The sequence below is a fragment of the Ylistrum balloti genome, unplaced genomic scaffold, assembly GCF_031769215.1.
Source record: "Ylistrum balloti isolate Yb309-2 unplaced genomic scaffold, AGI_CSIRO_Ybal_v1 Utg370612, whole genome shotgun sequence".
Taxonomy (NCBI): Eukaryota; Metazoa; Mollusca; class Bivalvia; order Pectinida; family Pectinidae; genus Ylistrum; species Ylistrum balloti.
In genome coordinates this window covers 2,284,738-2,305,972 of record NW_026782376.1, presented here as the reverse complement: position 1 = coordinate 2,305,972, position 21,235 = coordinate 2,284,738, and the positions used below count along the sequence as shown (strand labels likewise).

General features: G+C 36.2%; 1 protein-coding gene across 1 annotated transcript in view; it reads left to right on the top strand.

Annotated features, from left to right (window-relative positions):
- The window catches only part of LOC132556982 (otoferlin-like), a 220,725-nt gene that overhangs the window by 45,954 nt on the left and 153,536 nt on the right, over positions 1 to 21,235 (top strand). The window lies entirely within an intron of this gene.

Below are 21,235 nucleotides of genomic sequence, written 5' to 3'. Positions count from 1 at the left end.
GGCTACATTATTTTCCACTTTGACAACAGTTGTTCAGGGCTACATTATCTTAAAGACTTTGACAACAGCTGTTCAGGGCTACATTATCTTAAAGACTTTGACAACAGTTGTTCAGGGCTACATTATCTTAAAGACTTTGACAACAGCTGTTCAGGGCTACATTATCTTAAAGACTTTGACAACAGTTGTTCAGGGCTACATTATTTTCCACTTTGACAACAGTTGTTCAGGGCTACATTATTTTAAAGACTTTGACAACAGCTGTTCAGGGCTACATTATTTTAAAGACTTTGACAACAGCTGTTCAGGGCTACATTATCTTAAAGACTTTGACAACAGTTGTTCATGGCTACATTATTTTAAAGACTTTGACAACAGTTGTTAAGGAATACAATATTTTCCACTTTGACAACAGCTGTTCAGGGCTACATTCTTTTTAAAGACTTTGACAACAGCTGTTCAGGGCTACATTCTTTTAAAGACTTTGACAACAGCTGTTCAGGGCTACATTATTTTAAAGACTTTGACAACAGTTGTTCATGGCTACATTATCTTAAAGACTTTGACAACAGTTGTTCAGGAATACAATATTTTCCACTTTGACAACAGCTGTTCAGGGCTACATTATTTTCCACTTTGACAACAGTTGTTCAGGGCTACATTATTTTTAAGACTTTGACAACGGTTGTTCAGGGCTACATTATCTTAAAGACTTTGACAACAGTTGTTCAGGCTACATTATCTTAAAGTCTTTGACAACAGTTGTTCAGGGCTACATTATTTTAAAGACTTTGACAACAGTTGTTCAGGCTACATTATCTTAAAGTCTTTGACAACAGTTGTTCAGGGCTACATTATTTTAAAGACTTTGACAACAGTTGTTTAGGAATACAATATTTTTAAGCCTTGGTAACAGCTGTTATTCCATCATCTTAGGTGTATTTGACTTCTCTGACTTAATGGCTATGGTCCCAAGGTGTCTGTAACATGTACAAGACAAATCAATCCCGACATTAGGAGACAAAATGTCACAATAACTGTGTAGTGTATTTGGATAAGATTACAATTGACTATCATCATGCATACCCTAGACAGAAAAATAAATCTTATTTGAAAATTTTGGCTCCGGTGCAGTATAAAATCTTTGAAAGAAATCAGTTTTCAAAATTTATCCGCTGGAAAATCAAAACATTTGTGGGGAAGTTTACCGATTTCTAGGTATAACTCTAACCTACGAGGATATTCAATACCTCGATATTCAGTATCCAGAGAAGGTGGTGTGAATGGAAAAAACCAGGAAATCAATGCCGGTTTAAAATATATTGGACAATGGATTTACTTTGAAATAGAACATGTCTTTTATCTCTCACCAGAAATAAATGTATAAACCCAGCAGTATATTGCCTCTCAGATGATAACGGCTTGTTAACCATTGTTACATATGCTGGTATTATTTACAGTTATAAGACCATTTGTAAAGCTTTCTGTGTACATTACATGTAAGCAATCAATTTTTGCTGAGTTTGTTTGAAAAATCTATACAAATGAAAAAATAGTACAGTAATTATAAAGGCGTTTATATGGAAATGAAGATGGAGAGAAACTGTAGACACGATCAAACCAGAAATATTTACGTAATGTCAGTGACGATTTTATAAAAACTGCAAAACCCGTGCAATCTAATGGAGTCCATTTGTCATTGCCATACACTGGCATCTGTATTGATGATATTTGAGTCGTATGTTGACAAGTTCCCATCCCATAATATGTTTTTTATGGCAGAGATCATGGGTGTCCTCTTATTTACTTTAGGAATTTAAAACAATACCTGTGAAATATTTGAAACATTTGGTTTTGTGATCTGCAGTCTTGTGAGTTATATTATAGTTTTCTTCCATACATCATTAAAAACTTCTTTAAAAAACTACATATCATCAGGATGATGTAGTGTTTAGCTTTTTGTGCAATTGATTTGGAAGTATATAGTTACGACAATTTACGACATATTAAGAAATAGTGTTCAGTTAAATTGATTGTGTATTGAAGATTTTTTCTTTCTGAAAACGGCGGATTTTATGTCCTTTTCTGATATATAAACTGTATGAATATTGATAATAATTATGGATTTAAAAAATTTTAAGTGTTGAATTGTATCTCCCTTATGATAGTGTGAAGAATTTTTCTTTTAATTACATTTGATGCTAACATTTTTTTCGGACTAATACTCCTACAATTTTGATGCCAGGGTTTCGTGTTGCCAGTGGTTATTTCTGTTAACTGTTCGTCTGGATAATTTCTCTCTATATTTACTAACTCCCTTGGTAGTAGTTCTACACTTGTCACTCATAGCTGTAAGTACCAGACATATTGATTGATTATTTGTTTTTTCAGAGTTATGCCCTTTTGTATGTGATCTTGTAGTGATGGCTACATTCTCACTTTTTGTTTTCTTGTTGGTTGATTTTACCAGGGACGTATTATACGTCCCTGATTTTACTAAACACTATGTTGTTGATCTCTAGTGGGAAAATTTTCAGAGTTAAATTTTGTTCCAAGGAGGTTTTCTTTAGTGGTTTTCTATTGTCCTTCTTATAAGCTCACCTAATATCTGAGCCACTTATAAGCTCACCCTAATATCTGAGCCACTTATAAGCTTACCCTAATATCTGAGCCACTTATAAGCTCACCCTAATATCTGAGCCACTTATAAGCTCACCCTAATATCTGAGCCACTTATAAGCTCACCCTAATACCTGAGCCACTTATAAGCTCACCCTAATACCTGAGCCACTTATAAGCTCACCCTAATATCTGAGCCACTTAAAAGCTCACCCTAATACCTGAGCCACTTATAAGCTCACCCTAATATCTGAGCCACTTAAAAGCTCACCCTAATATCTGAGCCATTTATAAGCTCGCCCTAATATCTGAGCCACTTATAAGCTCACCCTAATATCTGAGCCACTTATAAGCTCACCCTAATATCTGAGCCACTTATAAGCTCATCCTTATATCTGAGCCACTTATAAGCTCACCCTAATATCTGAGCCACTTATAAGCTCACCCTTATATCTGAGCCACTTATAAGCTCACCCTTATATCTGAGCCACTTATAAGCTCACCCTAATAACAGAGCCACTTATAAGCTCACCCTAATAACTGAGCTACTTATAAGCTAACCCTAATATCTGAGCCACTTATAAGCTCACCCTAATATCTGAGCCACTTATAAGCTTACCCTAATATCTGAGCCACTTATAAGCTTACCCTAATATCTGAGCCACTTATAAGCTCACCCTAATATCTGAGCCACTTATAAGCTCACCCTAATATCTGAGCCACTTATAAGCTCACCCTAATACCTGAGCCACTTATAGGCTCACCCTAATACCTGAGCCACTTATAAGCTCATCCTAATATCTGAGCCACTTAAAAGCTCACCCTAATACCTGAGCCACTTATAAGCTCACCCTAATATCTGAGCCACTTAAAAGCTCACCCTAATATCTGAGCCATTTATAAGCTCGCCCTAATATCTGAGCCACTTATAAGCTCACCCTAATATCTGAGCCACTTATAAGCTCACCCTAATATCTGAGCCACTTATAAGCTCATCCTTATATCTGAGCCACTTATAAGCTCACCCTAACAACAGAGCCACTTATAAGCTCACCCTAATAACTGAGCTACTTATAAGCTCACCCTAATATCTGAGCCACTTATAAGCTCACCCTAATATCTGAGCCACTTATAAGCTCACCCTTATATCTGAGCCACTTATAAGCTCACCCTTATATCTGAGCCACTTATAAGCTCACCCTAATAACAGAGCCACTTATAAGCTCACCCTAATAACTGAGCTACTTATAAGCTAACCCTAATATCTGAGCCACTTATAAGCTCACCCTAATATCTGAGCCACTTATAAGCTCATCCTAATATCTGAGTCACTTATAAGCTCACCCTAATATCTGAGCCACTTATAAGCTCACCCTAATATCTGAGCCACAATGTAAATTTTGCCTCTTTGAACAAGAAAATTATGATAAAATATGCATTAATTGTATGGTTTTTTTTCTCTGTAAAAAGAAACAAATGTGAAAGTAATTATGACATAAAGATATCAACTCTATTAACAAAAATCAGAGATTGCTATTGTTTTATGTATATGCTAATATGTCTAAATAGAATGGTGTCTGTGTAGTGAGAACAGTTAGTTTGGTTCAGGAACTAGCCATTTTTGTGATTGGTTGAAACTCCCCTCCCCCCCCACCACCTTCAATAAAAAAAAAAAAACTTAAATGAAACTAAATATTTGGATGAAGTATCAAGTGTTTTATTCAGTTGGATGTAACTGCCAGGGGAATTCTGGGAAGATCTAATCAGACGTGATGTAGAATTGATGTCAGTCGTATGTGGGGGTGGTGCGTATGAAGCAATAATAAGGTCTCATTTGTCTTTCTGATTGATGGTTTGTTCATGCAAGTGTAATTTTCACAGAAAGGGCTTAAAATATTTTGAATACAGATAAAGTTGAGACAAGGCAGACTTCAGACAGAAACCATTCAACTACTCTCTGGTTACCAGTAACCGAATTCTGATCAGAAATTATATCAACTTCTTTCTGGTTACTTGAACAGTAACCTTACCTACCTTACAATCAGTTAAGAATCACTACTTTTATCACTAGTTTTCTGGTTGTCTCTAAGTATTTGGAACTCTGAATTTAAGTTTTCAACTTAATTTTAGAATTTAAGTTGGTAATAACTTGGTCAGTAAACTTTAGCAGGTTCTGTTTGGTTACCAGTGAGGGTACTGTAGACATAAACTTTAGCAGGTTCTGTTTGGTTACCAGTGAGGGTACTGTAGACAGAATATTTAGCAGGTTCTGTTTGGTTACTAGTGAGGGAAATGTAGACAAACTTTAGCAGGTTCTGTTTGGTTACCATTGAGGGTACTGTAGACAGAAACTTTAGCAGGTTCTGTTTGGTTACCAGTGAGGGTACTGTAGACAGAATATTTAGCAGGTTCTGTTTGGTTACTAGTGAGGGAAATGTAGACAAACTTTAGCAGGTTCTGTTTGGTTACCATTGAGGGTACTGTAGACAGAAACTTTAGCAGGTTCTGTTTGGTTACCAGTGAGGGTACTGTAGACAGAATATTTAGCAGGTTCTGTTTGGTTACTAGTGAGGGAAATGTAGACAAACTTTAGCAGGTTCTGTTTGGTTACCATTGAGGGTACTGTAGACAGAAACTTTAGCAGGTTCTGTTTGGTTACCAGTGAGGGTACTGTAGACAGAAACTTTAGCAGGTTCTGTTTGGTTACCAGTGAGGGAACTGTAGACAGGAACTCTCATCATCTTTTGCCTTTCTGGTTACCATTGATTGGACTATGGTAAAAATTTCTAGAATTTTCTGTCATATTTGCCCCCTCTGGTTACAGTCACCAGTAGTTCTAACCTCTATTATCTTTGCCCTCTGGTTACAGTCACCAGAAGTTCAAACCTCTATTATCTTTGCCCCCTCTGGTTACAGTCACCAGAAGTTCAAACCTCTATTATCTTTGCCCCCTCTGGTTACAGTCACCAGAAGTTCAAACCTCTATTATCTTTGCCCCCTCTGGTTACAGTCACCAGAAGTTCTAACCTCTATTATCTTTGCCCCCTCTGGTTACAGTCACCAGAAGTTCAAACCTCTATTATCTTTGCCCTCTCTGGTTACAGTCACCAGTAGTTCAAACCTCTATTATCTTTGCCCTCTCTGGTTACAGTCACCAGTAGTTCTAACCTCTATTATCTTTGCCCTCTCTGGTTACAGTCACCAGTAGTTCAAACCTCTATTATCTTTGCCCTCACTGGTTACAGTCACCAGTAGTTTTAACCTCTATTATCTTTGCCCTCTCTGGTTACAGTCACCAGTAGTTCAAACCTCTATTATCTTTGCCCTCACTGGTTACAGTCACCAGTAGTTCAAACCTCTATTATCTTTGCCCTCTCTGGTTACCATCACCAGTAGTTCAAACCTCTCTTATCTTTGCCCTCACTGGTTACAGTCACCAGTAGTTCAAACCTCTATTATCTTTGCCCTCTCTGGTTACAATCACCAGTAGTTCAAACCTCTATTATCTTTGCCCTCACTGGTTACAGTCACCAGTAGTTCAAACCTCTATTATCTTTGCCCTCACTGGTTACAATCACCAGTAGATCTAACCTCTCTTATCTTTGCCCTCTATGGTTACCAATAATGAACTCTTTGATGGAAATCCTTGCAGATTCTATCAGATTACCTTGATACTATAAAGCATCCTGGAACTAGTTAATTTAATATGTTATTGTGTTGTATGAAAATGTCACAAATATCAAGAATACATCTTCTCCTTTCACACCTGACAGTGTCTATGAACTCTAGGTAGGTAATGTTTCCAATCTGACTAAAGTCTCACGAGAAAATTGATTTGTTTTTTAAACTAATTGAAATTCTCCATAGTAATCACAGCATGTCGTGTTGGATATATTTTGATATTTTAATTTTGGAGGAAGTTACAGTCGTTAAATCATTGTTGTAATTTTTTTCACCCACTTAATTAACATAAGGAATATTCCAAGATGTACCACACAAGTTTTGTTAGTTCCAAAAGGTTTTCGAAAATAATTAAAACTTGGCTTGTGTTTCATTCATTGTCAGGGATATAATTGACATTTCCTTGTTTCGAGGCAGAAGCTGCGACGCTCTGCCCATAAAGAAATTATTTTATGAGAACAGATAAAAGGTTAATTTAGCACACTACCCTTTTCATGCTGATTACATTTTCAAACGGAGGCAGTAAGTGGGAAATAAATGTGATTGGTTGTTCTCTAGTACTGGAGACAGATATACGACGTCAGTATGAGTTGTGTTACACTTTCCGGAAGTAATCGATATTCAGTAACCTAAGCTTTTTGACTTATTTTCATATACCCATCTAAATCTTTGATGGGACATATTATTGTATGGTGCTTTTGTCTGTCCAACTGTCTCTCTTGCCACAAACTTTTATTTATCTGTGCATCTCCTTCCTCAGTTTTCAACCTACCTGTATCAAACATGGTAAGGCTTTATCACCATGGCAGCAAGTTGTGTTTTCCTGAATGGGTGTTTGATTTGACTATTTTTTGAAGAGTTATTGCCCCTTGTTGTCCTGGCAATGTTAATCCTGTCTAAAGATTGCTCTCCCTCAATTTTCAATCAATTTCTTTAAAAACTTGACAGGCATAAATCGACATGACATGAAGTGGTGTTTTCTTACACAGCAGTTTGATTCAATAATTTTTGAAAGAGTTCTTACCTCCCTTTTTCTATGCTGAGAAACTTAGTAGGCTTTATAACCACAACCTTACTTTTGAAGATATCTCCTCCTTCAGTTTTCAACCAGTTCTTTGAAACTTTCTAAGCTTGAAAACCACAACATGAGAAGATGTTCTTATGAAAAGTTATTGCCCTTTTTTTCTTTTCAGTATTCTAATCTTGTCCAAAGATTTACATTCAGTTTTCCATCCATCTCTTTAAAACTTGGTATGCTTTAATTCATCAGTAAAACAAAAAGGACTGTTTTCCCTGATGACTTTTTTGACTTATTATCAACATTTCTATATTTTTTTTTTTTGATACAAGATGAGACCAGAAAGTGTCTTGAGCATGGGATGGGCGTACATTGTTTAGTAAATAAATAAACTTTATTTATTGTACAACAATTGCGAAACAAGTTATTTCAACTTATACTAATCACTCTTGTTGGCCTGGATGTAAGCGTGTGAGGGGTGTTATTGTGGGAGGAAACCAGAGTACCTGGGGAAAACCCATGTGGTCGGGCAGGTGACCCTTACCTTTTTACGTCCGTTCCAGGAGTCAAACTCGAGACGGCTAGGTGAAAGGTGAGTGCGTTGCCACTGTGCCACCCGACCACCCTATTGTTCAGTGGTTCCTGTTACTTATTTTACTACATTGAGATTCCTGATCTGTCATCAGTTAAATAACCATACTTGTTTTTGAGTGAAAAAAAAGGAAATACATGTAAAACAAAATAAATAAAAGGTAGCCTTTTTTTATATAACTTTTCTTTCTTTTCTTTCTTTCTTACATTCTTTAGTTTTGCCTGTCTGTGATTGGCTGAATCTTTGTTCTGTTGGTCTGATAAAGTGACTTGACCATTGAATATCTGAATGAGTGAACCAGATATATCATAGAAACAGATGATTACACGGTTCATCGTGTGAAAATAGAACATCCATTTTTTTCCTTCACAACATGTAATTTAGCTTGGGTTTGCTTTATTAGAGTTAGGAGGAAATACCTTTTATGATTTTGTTTTCATTTCTTCTTCCTTCAAGTCATAAAGCTAGAACTGACTTTATTAGCAGAAATTCTAAGTATATCCCCAGTGAGTATCACCACTTGTTCTCTGATACAATCTCAACGTGATTACTGTATTGCTGGATCACAATAAAAGCATGTAAATTGCCACTAAGCAATGTGGTGTGACCACTATGGGCTACTAGACCAGTGGCTCTTACACAGCTGGAGCCGCGGGTGGCCACCAGGGAAATATTGAAATCAGTAACTGGAGGTCAGTTCATCAAAAATGGCTAACTATACCAAAGAACTGGTAGCATGGAGGTTCTAGGCGATACCTAAGTGACTATAAACTGCTGCCGGATATATTGGCTTTAAAGTCAGAGTATGTGGTACAGGTAGATTTAGGTAGAACCCTATAGTCCTTGTGGGGAAGCATTGTCTATTAAAGATTCACAAACCATCCTTCAGATTACAAGTTATGACCTTGTTTTTATAGTGCGATTAGATTTTTGTGTGATGTAAAGCTAGCCGTATGATAATCATTATGGGAGGTCATTAGTTCTAATACAGGCTGGACTTAACCAGTTTCCAATCATTAGTATGTATGTGGGAGGGTAGGGGCACATAGTCCTGGAGACTTACCTTAAGGAGTTTAGGCTGGAAAGAGACAGGTTACAGATGCATAGAGGAAGGTGTGGAAAATCGAACAAAAAGTTGTGGGGATTTAAATTATCAATATTCATCATTGTTACAATCCATTTAAGCTCATTGATGTATGGAGCTTTAAAGCATTTGAAAAGCATGTCTGCTGTAAGATATTTAAATGTTCTTAGGTAGATATGTTTTTAAAAGAGTTGTCTTAAGCCTATAGCATTTGAGACCTGTAGCTGAAGTTGGAAAGTATTGGACCCAATATTTATCAGAACTAGAGGACTTGGGACCTAAGCTGCAGAGTATGGGACCTGATGTCTTTATCTGAACTAAAGGACCTAGGACTTATCACTGAAGTTGGAGATCCAGGTTAAGGTCAAAGAGTCTGGCATTCATTTGTAATTGATAAGATTTAGGATCCATAGACTCTAAAAATAAAAAAAACTGAGACCCATAGACAATAGATAGAAATGACTCTAAGACCCATAGACAGTAGATAGAAATGACCGAGACCCATAGACAGTAGATAGAAATGACTCTGAGACCCATAGACAGTAGATAGAAATGAATCTGAGACCCATAGACAGTAGATAGAAATGACTCTGAGACCCATAGACAGTAGATAGAAATGACCGAGACCCATAGACAGTATATAGAAATGACCGAGACCCATAGACAGTAGATAGAAATGACTCTGAGACCCATAGACAGTAGATAGAAATGACTCTGAGACCCATAGACAGTATATAGAAATGACCGAGACCCATAGACAGTAGATAGAAATGACTCTGAGACCCATAGACAGTAGATAGAAATGACTCTGAGACCCATAGACATTAGATAGAAATGACCGAGACCCATAGACAGTAGATAGAAATGAATCTGAGATCTATAGACAGTAGATAGAAATGAATCTGAGACCCATAGACAGTAGATAGAAATGAATCTGAGACCCATAGACAGTAGATAGAAATGACTCTGAGACCCATAGACAGAAGATAGAAATGAATCTGAGACCCATAGACAGTAGATAGAAATGAATCTGAGACCCATAGACAGTAGATAGAAATGAATCTGAGACCCATAGACAGTAGATAGAAATGACTCTGAGACCCATAGACAGTAGATAGAAATGACTCTGAGACCCATAGACAGTAGATAGAAATGACCGAGACCCATAGACAGTAGATAGAAATGAATCTGAGATCTATAGACAGTAGATAGAAATGAATCTGAGACCCATAGACAATAGATAGAAATGAATCTGAGACCCATAGACAGTAGATAGAAATGACTCTGAGACCCATAGACAGAAGATAGAAATGAATCTGAGACCCATAGACAGTAGATAGAAATGAATCTGAGACCCATAGACAGTAGATAGAAATGAATCTGAGACCCATAGACAGTAGATAGAAATGAATCTGAGACCCATAGACAGTAGATAGAAATGAATCTGAGACCCATAGACAGTAGATAGAAATGAATCTGAGACCCATAGACAGTAGATAGAAATGAATCTGAGACCCATAGACAGAAGATAGAAATGAATCTGAGACCCATAGACAGTAGATAGAAATGAATCTGAGACCCATAGACAGTAGATAGAAATGAATCTGAGACCCATAGACAGTAGATAGAAATGAATCTGAGACCCATAGACAGTAGATAGAAATGAATCTGAGACCCATAGACAGTAGATAGAAATGAATCTGAGACCCATAGACAGTAGATAGAAATGACCCTGAGATCTATAGACAGTAGATAGAAATGACCCTGAGACCCGTAGACAATAGATAGAAATGACTCTGAGACCCATAGACAGTATATAGAAATGACCGAGACCCATAGACAGTAGATAGAAATGAATCTGAGACCCATAGACAGTAGATAGAAATGACCCTGAGATCTATAGACAGTAGATAGAAATGACTCTGAGACCCATAGACAATAGATAGAAATGACTCTGAGACCCATAGACAGTAGATAGAAATGACTCTGAGATCTATAGACAGTAGATAGAAATGACCGAGACCCATAGACAGTATATAGAAATGACCGAGACCCATAGACAGTATATAGAAATGACTCTGAGACCCATAGACAGTAGATAGAAATGACCGAGACCCATAGACAGTAGATAGAAATGACCCTGAGATCTATAGACAGTAGATAGAAATGACCCTGAGATCTATAGACAGAAGATAGAAATGACCCTGAGACCCATAGACAGTAGATAGAAATGACCCTGAGATCTATAGACAGTATATAGAAATGACCCTGAGATCTATAGACAGTAGATAGAAATGACTCTGAGACCCATAGACAGTAGATAGAAATGACTCTGAGACCCATAGACAGTAGATAGAAATGACCCTGAGATCTATAGACAGTAGATAGAAATGACCCTGAGATCTATAGACAGTATATAGAAATGACCCTGAGATCTATAGACAGTAGATAGAAATGAATCTGAGACCCATAGACAGTAGATAGAAATGACCCTGAGATCTATAGACAGTAGATAGAAATGAATCTGAGACCCATAGACAGTAGATAGAAATGACTCTGAGACCCATAGACAGTAGATAGAAATGGCTCTGAGACCCATAGACAGTAGATAGAAATGGCTCTGAGACCCATAGACAGTAGATAGAAATGACTCTGAGACCCATAGACAGTAGATAGAAATGACCGAGACCCATAGACAGTAGATAGAAATGACTCTGAGACCCATAGACAGTAGATAGAAATGACTCTGAGACCCATAGACAGTAGATAGAAATGACCCTGAGATCTATAGACAGTAGATAGAAATGACTCTGAGATCTATAGACAGTAGATAGAAATGACCGAGACCCATAGACAGTATATAGAAATGACCGAGACCCATAGACAGTATATAGAAATGACTCTGAGACCCATAGACAGTAGATAGAAATGACCGAGACCCATAGACAGTAGATAGAAATGACCCTGAGATCTATAGACAGTAGATAGAAATGACCGAGACCCATAGACAGTATATAGAAATGACTCTGAGACCCATAGACAGTAGATAGAAATGACCCTGAGACCCATAGACAGAAGATAAAAAAGAACAACAAATGGTTATAAAAAACACTAGGCTTCATATTGTACTGTTTGTTGTGACAGTTATCAGAAGTGTATCTCAGTGATAAAAAACGACAGACACAAGAATTCCTTATTAGTACACGTTACATTCAGGTTAGTGTTGATCATCTGTCACTGGTCATGTCACTGGTCATATCCTGGTCTTTGTATGTGTCTCCGATAGTTCCTACGAGACAGACATTGTAAATGGCAGTGGTAAGATGCTAGGTGAAAGATGTGTTTTCTCTCTACTCTCCGATTATCCTATAAACACTGCAACAATTACTTGATGCTGTCACATCTTTCATCAGACACATTGTCTCCTGGTTTTTATGACCACAGTATTTAAACCTTGCCAAAACAACTGAGATGGAGTGGTCTGGTGGCACTTGGTGGCACTGATTTCATGATCTCAGATCATTAAGTGAGATATGATGGCTTTAGTTCAAGGTCTTGTGGCGGTGGTAAAGATCGCTGAGCCTAGAATGTCTATGAGCATAGAAGTCATGTGACATTCTGTAAGTCTATATTATTATGTGATCAGAATCTAGGAGGGCTTACTGTGGAAGTAATTATTTTCATGGGTTTTTATTTTTGTTATTTTCATATCTACCCTATCTAATAGAAACTGGTAAAAGCAGATTTGTTGTTCCGTAATATCTACAAAATTAAAATGAAAAATTAAAAAAAAAACATGAAAATTGTGCCATATGGGAAAAAATCTGATTTCATCATACCATATTTTTTTGGCTTTAAGCCACAGATTTTTTCCTTGGCGTTCGGGCATGCAGCTTATATTCTGGTGCATCTTATATATGGATGGGTAGAAAAAGGCAAAATGAAAAAAATAAAGTGTACCAGTACACCAGTGTGACACAGTACAGACTTTTAATGAATACCTGTCCATCATATGTTTGTGGCTAAAACAGATCATGGAGAACTGTCATTTGCAATATTATACCAGATCCTTGAAGATTGGGGAAAAAAAATAACATTCTCATGGATTTCAATGATCAAATATTATAACATGAATCACATTAATATCGTCTGGACTTTCATGGTTACTTTGAAGTCATAGCGGAAGTTTACAATAGCCCTTTGCATCCTCGGATTGATAGGTCATTAAGGTCATAGTTGTAATTCTAAAATGACCGTCATTGCTTGTTTACGATATAAATGGCTTAAATGAAATGATATAAAATTATACAAATTTTGTCAGCATGCAAGGGCCTTTGTTATTATCTAACAGTACAGATACCGATGGTGAAATTGTACAGTAAACTGTACATAATGTTGGGCCCTATTCCAAACGAGTTTGATAATTTCTATATTACGATTTTTGAGAAACGTTAATGAAATAAAGGATTATTTATATATCTATGTATAATTCATTTTCAAACTTTATTAAGTAATTCACTAATGATCTTGATAAATTACCACATTGTAAGAAAGGGTGAGGCTTATTTTGCAGTGCAGTTAATATGTAGGTCAAATTAAAAAAAATCATTAAAAATTGGCTCTGTGGCTTGGTAAGGCTTATAACCAAGAATAGAGTTATTCCCCTATTCTGAAATAAGTCGGGGGATGGGGTTTGGGAGAGGGTATGGCATCTATGACATAATCTCTGGCTCTAAAAACTCATGGATGTACATAAGGTTTTAGTTAAACTGCAGTAGGTGTGGATGGGCTTATTAGCAAGCATGGGTTATATCATGTTTTTTGACATTTCTCCGGGATCTGAAATAGATATCTGGAACAGGCATGGGCTTATTGCTGGAAGTCAGGGAGAGATGGCAGTCGGGAGGACAGCAATTTGAAAAATGCAAAAATCTTGAATGATGATAATTCTCTTTGAAATGAAAATTTTGCACATGCCCTCTCCGATTTATTACCACTCTCTTAAGAGTCAAAAAATCCTGTGTTATTAACGAAAATACATTTACTGAATCTCTGGCTTCCATTAGGTTGAAATCCTCGTGATTGAAGGACTCATTTCTTGAAATCTCATTGAACAATTCCACTTTTTTGTATCTGGGGTTTCAAATTCGAATGACTTAAGAGATTAGAGTTGGAAACGGACGAGCTGCCGTATTTAATGCTGGGTCGCTGATTGCTGTGACATTTATAGCTGAGAGATCGTACACCATTGGTGACCTTGATCAAACTTTTCCCCCATTACAGATGAAGAGATTTACATTCTTGAAAATGGAGAAAATTTTATGGATTTCCGAATGACACTGGTAAGATGGAAATTCATATGATTTTTCTTCAGTTTACTTTTGACGGTTCATTAATTAGGTGTCTAAAAATAAATGACAGATATCCAAATTACGATAACTGTTTGTGGATCGTCAAAAATAGAAGATCCCGATCATTTCTTGTGAAAAAAACGAAAAACCTCGTATTTACATCAATTTTTTTATCCCCCATGAAACGTGTTTGTGGGGGATACTAATTTGGACAACTTTTGTGTTTTATATGTGTGCATATATGTCTGCCCAATGGATTTTCTGGGCTATAACTACAAAACTGTTCAACTCAACATCACAAAACTTGCTACATATATTTAGTTAGTGCCCTATTTGTGTTTTTTGCTATTGCATTTTTTATGGTTTTTCTATTACCATTGAAACATAGCCAAAAAACACAAAATTAGTGTTTACTTTTCCTTTCCAGGCTACAACTTCAAAATTGTTGCACTAAACACAACAAACATTCTGTCTATATTAGGTTAGTGCTCTATTGTGCCTTTTGCTACCGATGACATTTCATTTTTTATATTTTTTCTGTTACTATAGAAACATACCCCTAAAACACTAAATTAGTGCTAACTCTCCTTTCCGGGCTAAAACTTAGAAACCATTCCACTCAACTCCACAAAACTTTCTGTATACCGTATTTATTCCAATAAACGCCCGGGGGCGTGAAAATTTTCAGACAGGGGGCGATTGATAGAACACAAAATTTCATAATTTGTTGGTCGTGACATGCCATGGCTGCCACTTAAAAACATTGTTTAACAAACTAACGAATTACTCAACAAAGAATGCATTTGAAAATTGCAATAATTCCAACATCGTTGTAGCTTTAAACATTGTTGTCAATTGCATTCTGATAACCTGAATTCATGTATGAAATGACACAATGTCAATCGTGTCAGCTTCAGTCAAAAACGTACAATGTTTATCATCGCTTGTAGGCCTAGTTTGCATAACAAAATACAAAAACACAGCGGTATATAAGCCAGTCTGTGTCTTAATAAATCCAACATACCTGATAACAATTACTGGGACAAAACAAAATTACGACACTGCTTTCAAGCTTAAAGTAATCGCCTTCGCAGATGAGAAGGGTAAACATGCCGCCGCGAAAGTGTTTCGTGTTGACAGAAATCGAGTGTGGGACTGGTGTCAAAACAAAGAAAAATTAAAAAATCTTTCTAAAACATCTAAACGCTGTAAGGGAGGTGGGAGGCATGTCTGATATGAAGATATTGACAAAAATCTGATGAGATGGCTACAGGACAGACGGGAGGCCGGAATACGAGTGACTGGGAAAGCATTGCGGTTTGAGGTCCTGCGTATGCATAAGGCAAATGGTAGTCAATCGTTCAAAGCCTCATATGGATGGTTTTCTAAATTCAAAAAAAGGCATAACATTTCGTTCAGGCGATCTACTAATATGGAACAACTTGGAAGTTTCATTAATTGATGATCGTATTGACAGTTTTTTTTAATTTCGTGTTAAGAATGCGTCGGCTACGAGAATACCCCAATAGCCATATCGCTAACATGGACGAAACTCAGGTGTGGTTTGATACGGTATATTAGGTTAGTGTTCTGGTTAAATTCTGTTCTCTTACCATGGGAAAAGATACCCAGTACCCATTGTACAGGTACCAAAGTAGTACTCTATTAGAAGTTCTTCATTTCAGTATTTTGTATGGAACAATTAAAAATAGCAAATAGAATTTAAACTTGTTGTAATATAAACATATATATATGATTGTGTGTCTTTCTTTTAAACAGTGAGGCGTGAGGGATAATGTCACGCTTTGTGTTATTCTGTCTTATTATGCTCTTAGCAAATTTTCAGGGGAACATATAGTCGCCACCTTGTTCACCTGTCTGTCTTTTGGCCCATACTTTATTGTCTGGAGCATAACTTTGCCCATAATTAAGAAAGGTTCCTGAAAGTAAGAATATACATTGGTATCAAAGACAAATATCAATCGCAACAAGCCCAGGGTTGTCCTGATGAAGCCCACCAAGTTCGGGCGAAACCGGTCGACAAACCAATACATTTACAAACACCTTACCCTGAGCTTGTTACGATTGATATTTGTCTTTGATTGCTCCTGATTCTTCAATCGCCCTGCATACCGGCATAGGTATCCAAGTGGTTGGTATCGGGGACATTATACACCTGTTCTAAAAATCATGGCATTGGCGCTAGTCTCGGTTAGTATACATTGGTGATACAACGGCTTTGTGCAGTATACCAATTAGGGCCCACAATCCCATAATTACAGATTTATTGCCCTTTGTTCAAATTTTGTGTCTGGAGCATACCTTTGCCTGTAGTTAAATTTGGATAATGAAAAGTGATATATACGTCAGTCATTCAAAAGCGATCTGCACTGAATCAAATCCGGGCTCACGGCTGCTCATTCACAGAGTTATTGCCTCTATTAAATTTTGTGTCATAAGCATAGCTTTGCTTACATAAAACTAGGATATTGAAATCTAGTGTATATATTGGTCATACTAAGAGAATGTACAGTATACCAAGTTCAGGGCCTGCAAACCCTTATTACAGAATTATTGCCCTTCATTAAAATTTTGTGTCTATTTGAGTTGTTTTTGGGAAGCATGCATCAGTTTCACAAATACATTTGTTTGATTTACTTTTATAACAATTTTACAAAATTGCTCTAAACTGAATTGTTACGATTTCTGCTGGTCAGAATGGAAGAAACAAAATTAGAGGAAGTTTTGAAATAAGAAACTGAAATACTTGAATTACATCTTGATATAACTGGCTCGTTATCTCCTACCTTTTTTAATTTCAAAGTAGGAATTGAAAATCAACATCTGAGGTGACTGATGATTATGTTGTATTTGTTTCACTGCCGTTGTATTTTATATCAATATTGCATTAGTTCAGGTGTTTGAGCAATTTCCGTGTTTGTAGGTGGAAGATGATGGTTTCAGTCCTAAAATGGTTTTAGTGAAAAATGGAAAAATTATTATTTCAAGAAATATTGTCTGTTTTAATCCAAATTATTTGAAAGTTGAAAACTGAGGAAAACTAAGGTTTTATGAGAATATTACTTCATCATTTTCCTTGTATTCCTCATCAAAATGTCCGCTGATCGCAAGGTTTCATCTTGCTAATTGTCGTAAGTGTTATTTTCCTTTGTAATGTTTATTTTGGACACTACCTTACATTGTAAAGGAAATACGGTCAGATATAGATGGAGAATACATACAGACTTGTCCAGTAATAAGCCCAGGTGGATATTTCAGTACCACAGACTAAAAGTCACAGGGGTGGACTTATGTAGTAATGATACAATGAACATCAAGCGATATAGTGGATAAGATTTTCAATGATTTTAACCAGACAAGGGCTTATTGATGGGTAAATATGGTAACATTTTGTTGTAACCATTGGTTACGGGAAATGAATGTCTGTAACTAACTGATGTAGTTAATACAGTAATATCATACTGGCAGATAGATTTATTTCTAAGATGTCTGGTAAATTTCAACGACACAAAAGAATTAGATCAATGTAATAATTCGCTATATCCTCTCTTTCATAGATTCCTCTATGAAGAGAGACTTGCCTTTTGGGGAATTAGGATCAAAGTCAGCCTTGAATGTAACTCGAAGCGAATCCAGTATCATAGTCTGATCTGACTCTCAAGAGTGCTTGAATAGAATACAACTATCATAGTAGCTGTTTATTACAGTGAAGATAAATGAGGTCATACCATCTCGTATTGAATGGTCATACAATTTTGCTGTCTTGGCTATATGTTGGAAAATAACAGGAAATTTGGGTCATAATTTGATCCTTTTTACTTGCATAAATCGTTTTATGGTGAATCTGTTTTGACAGCAAATAAATGTTTATTTTCTTTTGTTGTCAGGCTTCTTGTGTTTTGTCAGGAAAATTGGTCGAGTGACAATAAAACATGGACTTGTCTTTGACCTGTTAACCTGATGTATGATTCTACAAAACGTTGTATTACTATATTGTAAATAAACAATTTTAAACTGTTGATAAATCATTATGCTTACTGTAGATCAGTATCAAATTTCTAATACTTTAAATTGGTATTATACACAAATACTTTGCAGCAAATTGGATGACTTGTTAAAAAAAAATCATAGAATATTTTTTTTTAGGGTGGGGGTAAGTGAAGATTTACTCTACTGATATAAATAACACAGGTTGAATATGGTTAGATTGAAAGCAATGACTTTTTGTTGCTACAGTAGAAATATTTTTATTATATAACCAAAATCAAGTAGATCAACTGCTATGTTAGACACACAGTGTTAACAATGGCTATTGACATTGTCTATAGATAAGGTACACACACCTATACTGGTTAACTACACCTACTACTAAATGATAGCTTGTATGATATCTAGGTTCTAGGCTCATTATCTTGGAGAAAGGTGAACCAACATTTTCATGTATCATGAGTTCTCAGCGGATTTTTGGTATTGTGCTAATATTTTCACTTGGAACTCTGAGCAGTCCTCAAAATATATATTCTGTGTCTAACGTTAAATATTCATTGAAATGTGTGTTGTTTAACAGGAAACGTGTTACACATATAACAAAATTTGACAATATTATTTTCAAATTGCAAAAAGTAAATGTTACGCCTTACATGGTCGTTCTAACAAAAATCTTTCAGGACTCAACATTCTTCATAGATGAGATCTTTGAAAGGATTTGTGGGTCTGTCTCAGTAATCACTACAGGGAATGAGTTCAAAGGAGGGGATGGGCTTATTACTAAGCACAGGCTTATTGCTGGATAAATACAGCAATAAGTCGGTGCATTGTTTTAAGCTGACGTATAAACCTTTTTTTTTTTTGTGGAATTCACAACAAAACAAACATTATTGCATAATCCTGTGAAAATCCCACTCCATGATAACTAAGATACACACTGAGAGAAGTCTGAATGGCCTTAGAAGCCAGTCATTCACCCAACAGGCCATCTTTTTGATATTATCCACTTTTAACTGGCTTTTTTCGCTTTTTACATGAGTGAAATTCACAGTGTCTGTGTGTGTTGAGATCTGACTGTATATGTAATTGTGGACGTTATGCTGTTTCACAAAGTTCAAACCAATAAATAGATAAATGCGAAGGCAGGCTGACGTGTAGACACGGCTCTTGAGAGTGTCATCGTTCGCCGTTCTCGTTCTCAGTTTTATCAACAAGATGAAACATGTGGTCCCTTAGGGAAAAATGTCTGTGCTTAATTCAATAGATAGTTGATGACCTGCTTTGTGGGAACATGCTATCGAAAAATATGCCACACTTACCTTATATACAAATATTCTAACAATTTTTCTTTTTTTTTTATATTTTGTCAGGAAACATACAAATCCCATTAACTGGAACGTTAAGATTGGAATTTCAATATAAATTTTTTATCAGAAATATCTTAATCCTTGTCGGAAGTCTGTAAACAGCGGATATGGGCTGACATCAACACTATCGATTGCATGCAGTGAGAATTGCCAGAAAAGAGGTTTTTGTATGTGTTAAGGTATCGTGTATATGCAGCCTAGGGCAGGGTCTTGATTGGTTGACGGTTTTCTAATTACTTCCTAAGTAGAGACCCTGGAAATCCATTAGTGACCATGCAAACATGTCATTATCACCGAACAAGCTGTCATGACATTGTGACAGACATGACTTACTGTTCCTCACAACCTTGTTCACTTAATGACCTTGTACTCTTCTTGACCTTTTGGTTTCTATAACTTTATGTCACAACCTCAACTTTTCCAGAAATGGTATGATATCTTTTCCTTGATTTCATCATGACTCCATGTGTAGCCTTCACCAATTTTCTTTTTCAATGACATTGCAATATCATTATGACCTTGGACCTTTAATGACCTTGAACTCTTGATGACCTTTTGTCTACTATTACATTGGCATTCTATCTTCCCATCTTTTTGCAGCCATTAACCTGTTATTCTCAGGATCTTGTCATCCTTTAAAAACCATGAAAATTATTATAGGACTGTATGACATAGTATATGCGTCTTCATGACATTACTGTATACTGGGAACATTTTGGCCTCTGTTTAATTTTTGCCCTCTTTGTCCATGACAGGGAATACAAATTTAAAATATTGGCAAGAAATGGTTATATTACCCATCTATATAATCCTTATAGAGTGAAATGAATAATAGACAAATTTGTGTATAATGGTAAAGGTCAAAAATTATCTGGAGGAAAAATATCAGGATATCAGTACCTTGGACACAAATTCAAGTGAATCAGGATTACTACAGGACAATGATATAGCATTAGTTTTTATTCCTGGAACAGCAATGTATTCAGGTGGGCTTATTACCAGACATGGACTTGTTGAGGGATAAATGCAGAAGGTAGAAAGTGACATCTCTTTCTCAGTTCAGCTGTGTCTTATATCTATTATAATCTTCCATGAACCTTTCTTTACTATGGCAGCAAGGGTAAAAGGACATATAGATATATGATTTTCATGACCTTATATCCCAAATGTCATATTGTTGGCAATGATTTCCTGTCAACACAAAATGAAGTTTGCTGTGACATTGTGTTTGTCCCATGTGACCTTTTTTCATCTACAATAATCTTCAATGTCAAAAATGTCTTATATCATTGTTGATTACAATACAATCATCCCTTGTGGTTTGAACATCAATAATTTATTAATGTTTTTGTCAAAGTTTGTTTGGTAGGAAAAAAGATAGCAGTTATGTTTGTGACATTGGAAAAAGAACAGTCAGCATTTAAACAAGTAAACTTGTTGGGATATAAAAGCACCATCAATATTGTCTGATTCTGTTGATGGAGAATCCGGTGGCTGTTATTTTGATACTCAACC